This window comes from Microcebus murinus, chromosome 9 (genome assembly GCF_040939455.1).
Source record: "Microcebus murinus isolate Inina chromosome 9, M.murinus_Inina_mat1.0, whole genome shotgun sequence".
NCBI classification, from domain to species: Eukaryota; Metazoa; Chordata; class Mammalia; order Primates; family Cheirogaleidae; genus Microcebus; species Microcebus murinus.
Window position 1 is genome coordinate 16,195,633 of NC_134112.1, and position 14,415 is coordinate 16,210,047.

Below are 14,415 nucleotides of genomic sequence, written 5' to 3' on the forward strand. Positions count from 1 at the left end.
CTAGTCAACTCACAATTTACCTGCTCCTGATGCCATGCCTTGATTTTTCTAGCATCTACTCCCCGGTAGCACAAATTGAGTTCATCTGTACTTCAGCAAGAAGATGCTCACTTTGGCTGTTTGTTAGGCAACGCGTAGATCAGTGCCACTCAAATTAATCAGTACATTGGTAGCATCAACATCAGGGCCCCACCCAGACCTACTGAATCAGAATCTCTGGAGTAAGGATCAGCATCCAGGCATTAACAATACCTCCAGGTGATTCGTGGTCATATTAAAATTTTAGAACCATTGATTTGCATCACCTTGAGCAAATCACCTCTCCAGCGTTAGTGTATCTTTCTACAAAATGAAGAGGTCAACTTGAATGCTTTCAGTAGATCCTTGTAGCTCCATTATTCTGTGGTTTACTTCAATAACATCAGTCTCTCCCCTTGTTTCGTTTTTTTCCTTTCTGATTCCTAGGTTGTTGCAAAGTATAAAGGAAGACTTTGAGAGCCAGATCACATGGCAAGCCATTCCCATTCTCACCGGAAAGAACCTAGAAACCTATTAGTTATAATAATCACACCATTTGACTAAGCAGATATAGAGTTCTGATACTCAAGGGGAAAAAGTCATACTGTTATATAAATAAGTAAATGCAATTAAAATTGTGTAAGCAAAACAAAAATTCCTTTCTATTATTTCCTAGCTCTGTCTGGAAATAGTAACCATCAGAGTAACAATGATTCCCTGGCTCCCAGACTGTGGGCATTCAATCAAACACCATTGCCCACTCAAAGTCACCAGAGCCACCTGCTGGATAAAAGGGGAGTGGGATCATACCTTTAAAAAGATACACTAGACAAATCAACAAATGCCATGTACAGATCTTGTGTGCAACTCACTCAAGAAATCAACTGAAAAAATATATGAGACAATCAGGAAAATTTGAACTGTAATTGGCAATTTGGTGATTTTTAAGTAATTATTTTAGACAAGATAATAGTATTTTAGTTTTTCAAACATCACCTTTTAGAGGCATGTACCAAAATATTTATACATATAATGATATCACATCTGGGATTTTCTGGAATTTTCTTCTAGATGATGCAGTTGTAGGAGTTGGAGGGGAGACAATAAACCAGAGCAGCCTTAAGTGGAGTGTACACAGCTGGGTGTAGCTGACTAATGGGTACATGGGTTTATTGCTCTCTACTGTGCAATATATTCCAAATTTTCCATAATAACATTTCTAAATTAGTAATCTGAAAACAAAAAATTAAGGGCAGAACACATTTTCAAAAAAAAAAAAAAAAGTCCAAACAAAAAAGATGATTATACTTCCATATTCTATTATGAAAAGTGAAGTATGATTAAATTCAATGCCTCAGAAGGAAACGATGCCAGCAGGGCATCCTCTAGATCACCAAGTACTCTCAGTTTCTCCTTTCGGAACCCTTCCTTGTTCCACCCCCTGCAAAGAAGCCTCATGAACAGGGAATCCACACTGTGAAACAAATGCTGAGAGAATGCCTAGTGCAGGCATGCAGGGCACACAGCAGGCATTCAATTCCCTCAGTGAAAAGAAAAAAAAAAAAAGCTCAGCATGGAAGAAGGAGAAGCAAGTTGACAAACAGACATGCATTAGTCCCTGCTGCTGTGTTCCCTACTCTCTTATCCAATACCCAAGCCTCCCTCATCCTTTAGTGCTTACCTTGACCCGTTGGGAGTTACTTGTGATTGTCTAATCTTTGCCCTTGGAGGGAAACATCTACTTCAGACTGCCTTTTACAGAGGTTTCTTTTACCATGTCTTTAACGAGTTGCGTTGACAAGGTAAAGCGATCATGCACAGTGAAAATTAAAACAATATCTTTCTCATCTATAAAATTAGTAAGTTAAAAATATTGTGACAATCTTCAATGCTGGCAAAGATAAGGTGATGCTGCTCATTAGCGCTGAAATTGGTACATTTCTAATAATCAGTCGGGCAACGTGTGGCAAGTTCATTGACAGAAATCATGCTCTTTTGGGTAGCAACCCCTCTTCTAGGAATTGCAAAAAGTAATACCAGCAATAGGTACAAAATATATACACTATATGCAAAGAGATTTGTAAACAATAAATTAAGTAAATTATGCTGCAATTACATGATCTACTATGCCATTATGATGATGCTTACTAAGAATACTAAAAAAAATAGAATATTTCTATGATAAATAAAGAAGACAATGCTGTATACACAATATACTCTCTACTATATAATCTGAATATATGTATTTATTGAAAGTAACTATGCCAAATATTTAAGCATGGTTGCTTCAGGCAATTGGATCACGAATAATTTTTATTTCTTCCTTTTTGTATACAATATTTTCCAAATTTTCTGCAATAATACTATTTTCATAATCATAACAATATTTTTAAACTATTGGTTCTTCTATCTCCACCATGCAAAAATGCCCCATATTTTGTACTTGTCTGACGATAATGACTTTTATGACAGAAACAAAACAATAGTCTTAGATACACTCAATATAGGTGCTATAGCTTGGTATCTACATATAATTTTCCGTGGCTCCACTAAAATATAGTTTAATGACAGCTCCATCTCAGGGTCATTTAGAAAATAAATGAGATACTATATATGAAAAAAAAAGCCCTCATAAGCTTTAAGTTCATAGTTTCCTTTGTACATAAAATGTGGAGAAGGCTTTGGTGAGATACTCTACTAGAACATGCATCTATGAAACATAAAAATGGTAGCCATTAGAATGACTTATTTAAGTGGATACTTTAAGTAAGACATTTGGGTTTTGACATCTTATTGCTCTTCTACCTCTCTGGGTGGCTCTTACATAATGAAGTTAATGGTTATGCAAGGGAAGGACCCTGTCTGTATGGGGTCAATACCCCGTGGATCCTCTTAGTTCCCCCTCCCTAGTTTCCTGAAGCAATCTGCCTTTTCCTGGAAGGAACTGTAACTTTGCTGCAAGCACAGTGTGATAGTACTGCCCTCAGATATGATAAGAGTGCTGATTTTTCCAGGTCTTGTAAGGTCAGCTTCAGTGTTCACCACTCTCTGAAAATGACACCTTGCATGGTCACCACCATGACAGTACTTCTTCTAAACCATGGAGGAAGAAGTGTGTCTTCCTCGTACAAAAATAAATTCAAGAACAGCAACTCTATGCTTCATTCAAACACTGTTGCTTTTACCCAGCTCTTTTCCCAAGCAATTTGTCAGGAGACAGTTTGAAATAAATGGTGGCAAAAATGGAGACTAGACTCTGAGCTCAGTTAAATAACTAAATTAATGCTTTATCTCGATTCACCCACTTGCTCTCATTATGCTTCAGTGTGGCCACTAATAAAGTTATTTCCTTAAATCTGTTGGGCTGCTGTGACGGTTTCAATGAGCTAACTTCTATATCCAAAGTATCTTAGAGGTCACAGACACTCTCCAATGTTCTCTTCCATTTAGCAAATTTCTTTAATATCTGGAAACTTCCAGGGCCAGAAAATCCACACTCTGTTTTAAAGGCAGTCTGTGGTATTTTTAGAGAACAATAATTGCTGGATAGTTATTTATCATGTTGTACAGAAGTGGATCTCCCTATAACAACCCGTTGTAGTCATAGCTGTGTTCTTAGAAGCTTTACAATGTAAATATTTTTGCTTTCTAGCTGATATTTCCTCACCAACTGAATCTTTCCATCTTCTTTCTTTGCTCTCAAACTCCATCTTCCTCTATACCCTGCCATCTTTTCTTATTCAGGCAAGTAACTAAGGCTAGCATGGTCAATGACTATAGGCGTTGTCTCTGGAATCTTGCCTTTGTCACTTACTAGCTGGGCCATCTTGGGAAACTTACTTAATATCCCTATACTTCATTTTCCTTATCTGTAAATTGGGATGATTATGTTACCTATTTGATGAAGCTGTACTAAATGTTTTGTCTGCATGCAGATAATCTACATAAAACACATCATAGGACTTGGCATAGAGATTAGACTGATAAATGCTTATTGTTGATGAAAGTAATAAAGATGGTATGGTTTCCATGACCTTCCTCATATAGCCAGGCTATTTGGACACTCTAGTTTGCCAATGACCTTCATAAATGATAATGCCACAATTAGAGGCATACAAATGTTTATCATCAGGAAAACTCAGGACAAAATGAGATGCTTACCACCTGATCTGAATATCAGCTATCTGAAATTGAGTAAGTTAATTAATATCTCTAAACCAACATCTATAAAAGGAGGATAATGATAATAACATCATCTACCTTGTTAGGTACTAAGTATTTGCAAATCATGGTTCTAGGCACTAAATTTACTTAAATAGTCTTGGCAAGTAGTAAACATTTAATATTATTAAAACAGAAGAAGTTCTGGGAGGTTCAGGATCCAGCTGGCTGCCTGTACTGTGATATTTTTCTCATGGCACAGTGTCTGAGGTTACTCTGCTTTTGAGAAATGCCACATGGGTCTGACCACAGCTCTGCCTGGCTCTACCACCAGATATTTTTTAACAGGAAGGACATAAAGGGAAGGAAAGAAAGAGAAAGAGGAAGAGGCAGTGGAGTGAACGAGAAGTGGGGAACTCACTGGGTGGGTGGGTGCTTGCTCTCAGGAGGGAGCAAAGGGAAAGCACCAAGATAGGAAGGTCTCTTATTGTCCTTTGTCCATGTGCAGCTTCTTTGCAAGGATCTATGGTCAGTTATTAAGATTTGTATGAAAAAAAAAATGTATTTAAAAAAATACCCTACAAAATTCACACGGTCGCTTGCTTACAGAGAGGCAGTGGTGTGGAAAGCAAAGAACATGAACTTCGGTACCAACACATTTTTCCCCTTTTTATAGTCACATTTTACTGACACCCATCATTAAACCTCTTCATTTGAACACCAGATTCACCTGAATTTCTGCCAAGTGTTGCCTTTAATCCATTAGAGTAGAATCTTCTTATAGATTCTTTTTGCCATTGAGTTGTGAATTCATTAGTATCACCATTAAAGTTAAAAGAGGTGTGGGGGGTTGGGAGGAGATATTCCCACTTCCTCCTGGTACTTACAGAAGCATGGAGGGTTGAAAAAAGTTGTCTTCACTGGGAGAATTTATCCTCAAGCCTTCTTCTTGAATCTGGATAAACGCTGTTAAAAAATGCGTGTAAGTATTTTCATTTTCAGAGTATACTGATGTGCCTGAATCCATCAGTGTTTTAAATTTTGGAAGTTCACCTATCCCAAACCAGTGGTTCTCAATCTATTGACAGATTTGCACCATTTTACTTCTTCTATGCAGCCCCTAGAGTCCCTTGCCACAGGGTTTAGTGTTAGATGCACCAATAATAAGAGGTAACATTTGACAGTGTGTGGGTAGAACTGAAAAAAAGCCATTACTTTTCTTGTGTCAACAGCAGGCAGGCCCAACAGTGTCAAAAGAAAGGAGACCTGCAGTTCTGCCAATGGCTCCCTCTAACCCACCCATCTTGAAGCATAAGCAGCTGCAGGCTTCAGTGGTGGTTTCCAAAGATTCACACATTCCCTGATGTCTGGAACAGGAGCAACAGCTTTCTCTGATCTTCACTCTCTCAGCCTTTGCAGTGCTGTTGCAGCCTCTGATTCCCTACGTTAGATCCCTTCCTGTTTGAAACACCTAGAGCGGTTTCAGTTTTCTCGTGATAGCCTAGCTGATGTAGCAGTACTGGCTGCACTGCAGAATTGCCTGGGAAGCTTTTTAAAAACAGCGATGCTTGGCCCTTGCTTCTGGGAATAGGATTTCAGTATCTATATTTTTAAAATTCTCTCCAAATATTTTCTCAGTAGGCATCCAAGGAGGAAAATCATCGTCAACTTTGGTCTCTTTTCTGTCAGACCTTCATTGCAAAGTCACTTTAAATCAGATTTATCAAGTCAGAGAACTCACTGTATTCCTTTCCTTCAATTTGTTTTTCCAACACATTGAGAAGAGGCCAGTACAGGCAATTTCCAATGTAAAAACCCTGTATTTATGGATGTACCTTCCTTAGGACAACTAACACAAGGTAGTTCCCCCTTCCGTAGCATGCTCCCCAGAATTTCCTTTCTCTGCTGGGGTCTTAGAAATAATATTGTAAATGAAAAACACATTCTCTAGATGTATTTATGCTGCAGTATAAATAATTTATCAATTATGGCTTACATAGGTTAGTCTTGTGATCAAACCAACATTTTTTTTTTGATCAAATAGTTTTTTTTATTTATTTTTATTTTTTTTATTTCGGCATATGATGGGGGTACAGATTTTAAGGTTTCAATAAATGCCCCTCTCCCCCCACAAGTCTGAGTCTCCAGCATGACCATCCCCCAGACGGTGCACATCTCACTCATTATATTGTTCTCTATAGAGAAAAATACTCTTCAAAAAGCAAACCGCTGAATTCAGACAAATTTTTGGAACTAATCCTATTCCTAAGTTGTGGACTGTCCAACTCCTAAAGCTGCAGGTTGAGGTCTATATTCCATTCAGAGCTTTAACAGATTGTTCCAGATTTAATATTTTTGAATTATTTATAATAGATGTTAAAGTAAACTTTATTCAGCTTCTTAAAGAAATATCTAAATGATACCAAAGATATATTCAACTGTACCTATATTTTTTCATTTATTCAACAAATATTAGAGTGCCAATTGCATAACAAGTACTGAGCTTGTCACTGAGAATTTAATAACTGAGATATGGAACTCATAGGACAATATAGTAAGTGTTGAGCTCAGTTCACGGTAGAATGTATTCTTAAAATGCTGAATTATCTTTTAAACATCTTTTTTAAAGTCATGGAAGAGTTGGAAGTAAATAAAACATCTTAGTTGGAAAAAATAACTTTATAAAGCATAAACCCAGAAATGTAAGCTGGTGAGTACTGAAAGTGGCTGATCTGAAAGTATCTGTCAGTCCTGGAGACCTAGAACCTTCAGGTTAACAGACCAGTGTACACAGGACAGGAGACAAAGCCAGGGTCCCATGTGGCGTGTAAAGTCAAATTAGACCCAACCACACAAAGCCACAACCCAAGAAAAGTAATATACTTGGCAAAAATCCTACCTCAGGGAAAAACACAGTATACTTGCTTGTCTCAGCTTTAGCTTCAGGTGGAAGGGAAAAATAAATTCTCCCCAAACAATTCATAACTATAATCCAGACTTCTCACAGATTAGAGAAAGGAATCTTTAGTCAGTGGGCCTAAAAAAAAAAATCCCATGTTGAAAATTTAATTTGAAATATCTAGAGTTTCTGGGTATCTGGCTGAAGCAAATGCCAATGCATATGCAAATGTATAAAAAATAAAAGAATATATTACTCTTCTACACATTGGTCTAGGCAAAGAATTTATGACGAAGACCCCAAAGGCAATTACAACAGCAACACAAATAAACAAATGGGACCTGATCAAATTAAAAAGCTTCTGTACAGCCAAAGAAACAGTCAAGAGAGCAAACAGACAACCCACAGAATGGGAGAAAATTTTCACAAGCTACACGTCTGATAAAGGGCTGATAACTAGAATCTATTTAGAACTCAGGAAAATGAGCAAGAAAAAAAATCAAACAATCCTATCAAAAAATGGGCAAAGGACTTGAACAGAAACTTTTCTAAAGAAGACAGAAGAATGGCCAACAAACATATGAAAAACTACTCAATATCTCTAATCATCAGGGAAATGCAAATCAAAACCACAATGAGATATCACTTAACTCCAGTGAGAATGGCCTTAATCAAAAAGTCCCCAAACAACAAATGCTGGTGTGGATGTGGAGAGACAGGAACACTCCTACACTGCTGGTAGGACTGCAAACTAGTTCAACCTCTGTGGAAAGCAATATGGAGATACCTCAAAGCAATACAAGTAGATCTACCATTTGATCCAGCAATTCCACTACTGGGCATCTACCCAAAAGATCAAAAGTCACTTTATGAAAAAGACACCTGCACTTGAATGTTCATAGCAGCACAATTCACAACTGCAAAGCTATGGAAACAACCCAAGTGCCCATCAATTCATGAGTGGATTAATTAAATGTTGTATATGTATACCATGGAATACTACTCAGCTTTAAGAAACAATGGTGATATAGCACCTCTTGTATATTCCTGGATACAGCTGGAACCCATTCTACTAAGTGAAGTATCTCAAGAATGGAAAAACCAGCACCACATGTACTCACCAGCAAATTGGTATTAACAGGTCAACACCTAAGTGGACATATAGGAGTAACATTTATCGGGTGTCGGGAGGGTGGGAGGGGGGAGGAGGGGATGGGTATATACAACCACAACGAGTAAGATGTGCAACATTTGGGGGATGGACATGCTTGAAGCTCTTACTCAAGGGGGGGAGGAGGGCTGGGCAATATAAGTAACCTTAACACTTGTACCCCCATAATAAGCTAAAATTTAAAAAAGTAAACAATTTTTTTCAAATGACCAGGCATTTTGAAAAATAATCCAAAAGTACCCTTGGAAAATTATATTTTGAAAATGAAAAATATATCAATAGAACCAGAATCTCAAAGGACATATTAGAAAAAAAATAAAAATTGGTACACTGTATAATAGAGATTTAAAAATTGCTGAGAATGCAACACAGAAAACAAAATAAGAACAAATACACTGTGCAAGCTTCATATCACTTTACACATATTTTCTTTTGTAATCCTTACAACAATCCTACGAAGTAGATACTAATGCTTCCTCATTTTAGAGCTGAGGAAACTGAGGCTAAGAAACTTGCCCAATTTCATATACATACAAAGACTTAGAGCTATCGGTTCAACCCAGAGAGCTTGGCTTCAATTCTGTTTCTTAACAACTCTGCCTTGTTCCTCAAGAAAGATGGGATCACAAAAAAGGAGTCACCAGAGGTGAAAGTTGTCCCAGAATACATGGTACAGAGAGCAAAGTAAAGGCCATTTTTTGAGAGATAATGGCTGAGAATTTTCCAGAATTGATAAAAAAATATCAATCATTAGATTTGGTAAGGTCAAAAGTTCTTAAGCAGGATGAATTAAAAAGAAACCATAAGCATAGAAGACACAACAGAGTGAAACTGCAAAATACTACCACAGAGAAAGAAACTGATATTAAAGCAGCCTATTAAGAAGACAGATCACTAAAAAGAAAAATCCTTTACACAGACAGGAGACTTCCTAAAAGTGGCAGTGGAAGGCAGGAGAGAGTAGCCTATTATCCTAAAAACAATGAGTGAAAATAACCCTTAACCTACAATGTATACCTAGCAAAGAATGTGAGCCAAGTAAAGACCTTTGCAAACAAAGCTGGAAAGTGAATAGTAGCGATTTACCCTTACTAAAGAACTCAAGGAGCATAAGTTCAAAAACGAAGAAAAGTTACACGAGGAGGAAAATCTAATAAAGGAAAAAAGATGAATCAAACACTGCCAATATATAGGTAAATTGAAACATATTTTGCATAAATCAATAATAATAACATCTAGTTTATTGGGTTAAAGCACAAAACAATACTAAAATACTAGGCAACAATATTAAATAACTTGGGAAGGCCTTTTCTATCAGTGTTTTCCAAGGTATGTGTATTGTTCGGGAAGAAAGTAAGACATTGCTCAACTTTGGGTTTCTTAAATTTATATGGAAATTCATATTTATTTGATAGCACTAAAAGAATAGAAATAGATTGCAAATCTCCCAAACTGGTAAAGGTAAAGAGAGAGAGAGAGAGAGAAACTGAAGAAATACAAGCTTAATTAATTCAAAAATTAAAAAAGGAAATGAAGGAAGGAAGAAAAGAAAGAAGAGAGATAGGAAGGGAGCGAGTGAAGGATGAAGAAAGGAAAGGACGGAGAAAAAAATGAAACCTACAAAAATTTATATAAATAGCAAAAAAATTAAAAGGTAGAAATAGATGCACATTTCATTAATAAATAATTTATGCATACCAAACTCCATAATTTTTTTTAAAAAGATGATCACACTTAATATCTAAAAATCCATTAGACATCCATTACTTAGATACATCTTAAACAAAAGGACCCAGAAAGGAAAGAATATATTAAAAAATTATAACTGAGCCAGATGCAGTGGTTCATGCCTGTAATTCTAGCACTTTGGGAGACCAAACGGGGAGGATTACTTCAGTCCAGAAGTTCAGGTCTAGTCTGGGCAATGGCTAGACCCTGTCTCTATAAAAAAATCTAAAAAAAAGAAAAGAAAAAAATGCTACAACTGGGAAACACTAATTAAAAAAAGAAAGAAATTGATATGTCTATACTATCATTATTATAAAACAGGCTTTAAACCACCTAAGATAAATGTGGTAACAGAAATAGTAGAACCTCTTTGGAGGGAGAGAGAGGGTACTTAATTCTTTCTAGAAAGGTCAGGGAAGAACTGGAAAAAGTTGAAGGAAAAAAAGAAAATAAACATTTGACTAACATTTGTTGAGCAATTGCTTAATCTTGGCTCTAAGCTAGGGGGTTTATTTGCATTCTCTCCTTTTAATCCTTAGACAACTCTCTACCATATGAATTATTATACCTCTAGGTTAAGCAAATTTTCTAAAGGCTCATACGTGGTTGAGAAGAAAATTAAATCCAATTCTGTCAAACCAAAATACTCACCATGTGATAACTCTGAGCCTTAAAGATGTGTGCATGATCTTGACAGATAACATGCAGGATACCAGTCAAATTTGAAATTCAGATAAACCACAAATAATTATTTTTGCATAAATATTCCATGCAATATTGGGAACATATTTATACTAAAAATTATTTACCATTTATCTAAAATTTCAAATTTAATTGGGAGTCTTGTATTTTTAGTTTCTAAATTTGGCAACTCTGGGTAGGGGGTGAAGTAGAAGGGTGGACGAGTGGATCCAAGGTGGAAAGGTGTTTCTCAGAGGTCTCTCCTTGGGTCATGAAGCAAGTCTCCCTCCATTGCCCTCCCAACAACCTACTCAAACATAAAATATATATATATACAGAGAGAGATTACTATTTTCCTATTATTATTTATTTATATTTATTATTACTATTTCGTAAATATTCAATAAGGTGTTGGAGAAGGAAAGAGACTTAGGGAAAATATTCATACATTCTCTTTCTTCTGTATTCCATTTGGAGCACTTGGGAGACTTGTTTTCCCTTGCCCAATCACAATAAATCATGAGATTTACTCTGCCTGAGTTTGAATATACTCCTCGGAGTGTATCCGCCGTAACAATGACATAGCTCCATGCACCATGGGGTGTATATTTGCGTTCTAGCACAAGCCAAAGGTACAAACGCTGGCTGGACTAGAAGAATAAAGTATCCAGGCTGGATATAATCAGACAGGATTTCCTGGGGCAAGTAAGGTTTAAAGTAAGCTTGGTTGTAGGAGAAAAAACATAAGTCATACTCTTCTAAAACAAAGCATTGGGTAATGGCAATATTAAAGATTTGAAAATCTGGCTTCAAATTCCATCTGATGTAGATAATATACTTGTGAGATCATTGGAATATTTTCTACACCTATCCATAAAAATATGTAGAAACTGGGTATATATATATTTTTATTTATTTCAGCATATTATGGGGGTACAATTTTTTTTTATTTCAGCATATTATGGGGGTACAAATGTTAAGGTTACGTATGTTGCCCATGCCCCAACTCCCCCCTCGAGTCAGAGCTTCAAGCGTGACCATCCCCCAAACGTTGCACATCTCACTGATTACGTTTGTATATACTCATCCCTTCCTGCCCCCTCCCACCCGCCCGACACCCAATAAATGCTATTCTTATATGTCCACTTAGGTGTTGATCCGTTAATACCAATTTGCTAGGTATATGCTGTAAATTAATGTGTATATTATAGGACTATGAGGTTTGTTTCATTAATTCACCTGAAAAATATCATTGTGTGATATTGGACTAAATATATAAAATCACAAAAATGCATGTGTGCCGGTTCCTTGCACACATTTGTTTTTCACATTTGGAGAAAGGACTGAGAGCAGTGGCCTAGCACGTGGTGGGAAAGGTTCGGAGTGAACCTCTGCTACCATACACCTCACCTCATCTCTCCACCTTCAAGCTGCAGCGGGGATAATCGGACATGGTGCAGGGAGGTGATCTTCGTGTTCAGTTGGGACATTACGGTGTGCCTTGCTGAAAGAGGAGTCTATAAAAAGGGAATTGGCAGCTAAGGCCAGACACGAATGCCTCTCCAATGCTATGGTACTGAACTCCAATTTCCACATTCACCTCGTAACCTTAATTTTTCAAAAAAAAAAGGTAAAACATAGCAAAATACACTCTGCACTAAATTTATCCTGATCACATAATCTCATTTCGATGATTCAAAAGGCAATCCAAGGATCTTCCTACACCTCCAGACTATCAACTCAACCATCTATTAAAATTGAGGTATAGGCTACAGAGGCAAGAATGTGAGGCTCAGCACCAGCTCCACCACTGAGAATGAGTCTCTCAGCCTCTCTGATCTTTGGTTTAGCAAACAAGGGTTATGCTTTAAGGACCAATGAAAGGCAGGGCCAAGGATGGTGCCTGACACACTGAAGCACAAGAAAACTGGCACTTTAGCCTCGAAAGCTCCAGTTGTCCCTACCTAGGATCTGAAAAGCAAATGGCAGGAGGCACCAAGCTTAGAAACATGGGATGAGAAACAAGCGGCCACCCAACCACCAGCTTCATAACCACCTGAGGAGATTGCTCAGGCCACTGTTGTCCAGAGCCTCATCGCAGACCACCAGATCTGAATCTGTGGAGAGACCCAGAAATCGATGCCAATAATAAGTGGTTCGGGTGATTCTGATACAAACCCACCTTGAGAATCACCGCCTTAATGTGCCTGAGTGTAAGATTCTTTGTTGCTCATCCAAATTCCATCCACGCATCCAGACTCAGTTAAGAGTCTCATCTCTTGGATCTCTCCAACTTCGCTGGCCTCTCTCCTCCCTAAAGTACCACAGCACTCAGGGTCCACGTCGGGCAACTCGTGCCTGAGCATGTCCACCTAGGACATAGAGTCAAAATTCACTCTCCTGATCTGACCTTGAGCCTTGATAACATCCTAGCATTGTAAAGGAAAAATGCCCTCAAACCTGGCCTGGGACAAAGCTTTTTTTGTGTAACCCAATTCACCACTTTCATCTGAGAAGCAACTCACACACTTGATAAAAGGCTTTAAATTTTTTTCTAACAAACCTTAATAGTATTAGGACATATTCTAGAAAACTAGCTACAACACTAGCTACCCACTCAGTCATTTGGCTAATGATGTTTACTTGATATTCTTTTTCTGTTTATGCTAATGAAGATTATCTAATCGCTCTTTTTATGTAAATGTCTCTGCCAAGAGCAAAGTCTTTGAATTCGCCCATTTTCAATCTCTTCCCATGTAGAAAATTTGACACTAAACTTGTAATTTCTCTTAATTCAATTTTTTGGAAAAAAAATAGTAATATAAGAATTATTATACCTATCTCCTGTGTATAAGTCATAATAAAGCATTTGACAAGTAGAGATTTTCATAAGACTTCTGATCTTGGCATTTGTTTTGCATGTGTCAATTGTGTCCTTTCAACCAGATTATAGTCCTTTGAAATGCATGGGTTATAAATATTTTTGAATATGCCTATCCATCTATTTATCAGTAGCATTATATGATAGATCAGTATTATAAAGAGTGAAGTAGATATAATGGTCCTTATTTTACTATTATAAATTTTTTCCAGAAAACTCAAGAGAACCTAAATATTAATATATTTGTGTCAAATTTGCTTCATCTAAAATGAGTAGGAAGGGTGTATGGGGGAGGAAAAGCAGAGAGAATAAACATCAAATAGATGTGACAATTGTTTTATCTTTTTTTAAATTTTTGCATTCATGCCTAAATCTCTAAGTTAGGCCATTGCATAGAGTAAAGACAGCTCTGCAAGAATATTACAACCAAATGATGAGATAAAATCTGCACTAAAATTATCTTTGGTGCAAGGCAGAATATGATGTGACATGTGAGTGCCACCGTGCTGGATGACACAGAGAGATGGGAACAAGTCCATCTGCCCACATCAGTGGTCCTTGTGGATCAGTGGACACTAGAAGTCCCACAGAGGAAAATGAAGTGTTGAATACTGGGCATAGATCACAACATTCCAAAGAAAAGGATGGGCAGTATGTGATTCCAGGAGCAACAAGTTGGAGAATAATGGGAGGTTATGCATGAAAAGTGCATAGTAAGGAATTCTCAGACTAGATTTCATTGCGGATTTTCCTTGACTTACAATGGGGTTATATCCCTATAAATCCATCATAAGTTGAAAATGCATTAAATATATTTACTACACCTAAACTACCAAACATCACAGCTTAGCCTAACCTATAATACTTTAAAAGTGC

The 14,415-nt window shown here is 37.1% G+C and overlaps 1 protein-coding gene across 2 annotated transcripts in view; it reads right to left on the reverse strand.

The window, feature by feature from the left end:
* The window catches only part of GPR141 (G protein-coupled receptor 141), a 66,534-nt gene that overhangs the window by 38,923 nt on the left and 13,196 nt on the right, over positions 1-14,415 (reverse strand). Inside the window, exon 2 of one of the 2 annotated variants that reach the window (XM_012777582.2) lies at positions 5,067-5,145. The exons of the other annotated variant lie outside the window; for it this stretch is intronic. The gene's annotated coding sequence lies outside the window, so the exon portion shown is untranslated. The remainder of the gene's footprint in view (positions 1-5,066; positions 5,146-14,415) is intronic. 2 annotated transcript variants of the gene reach the window in all.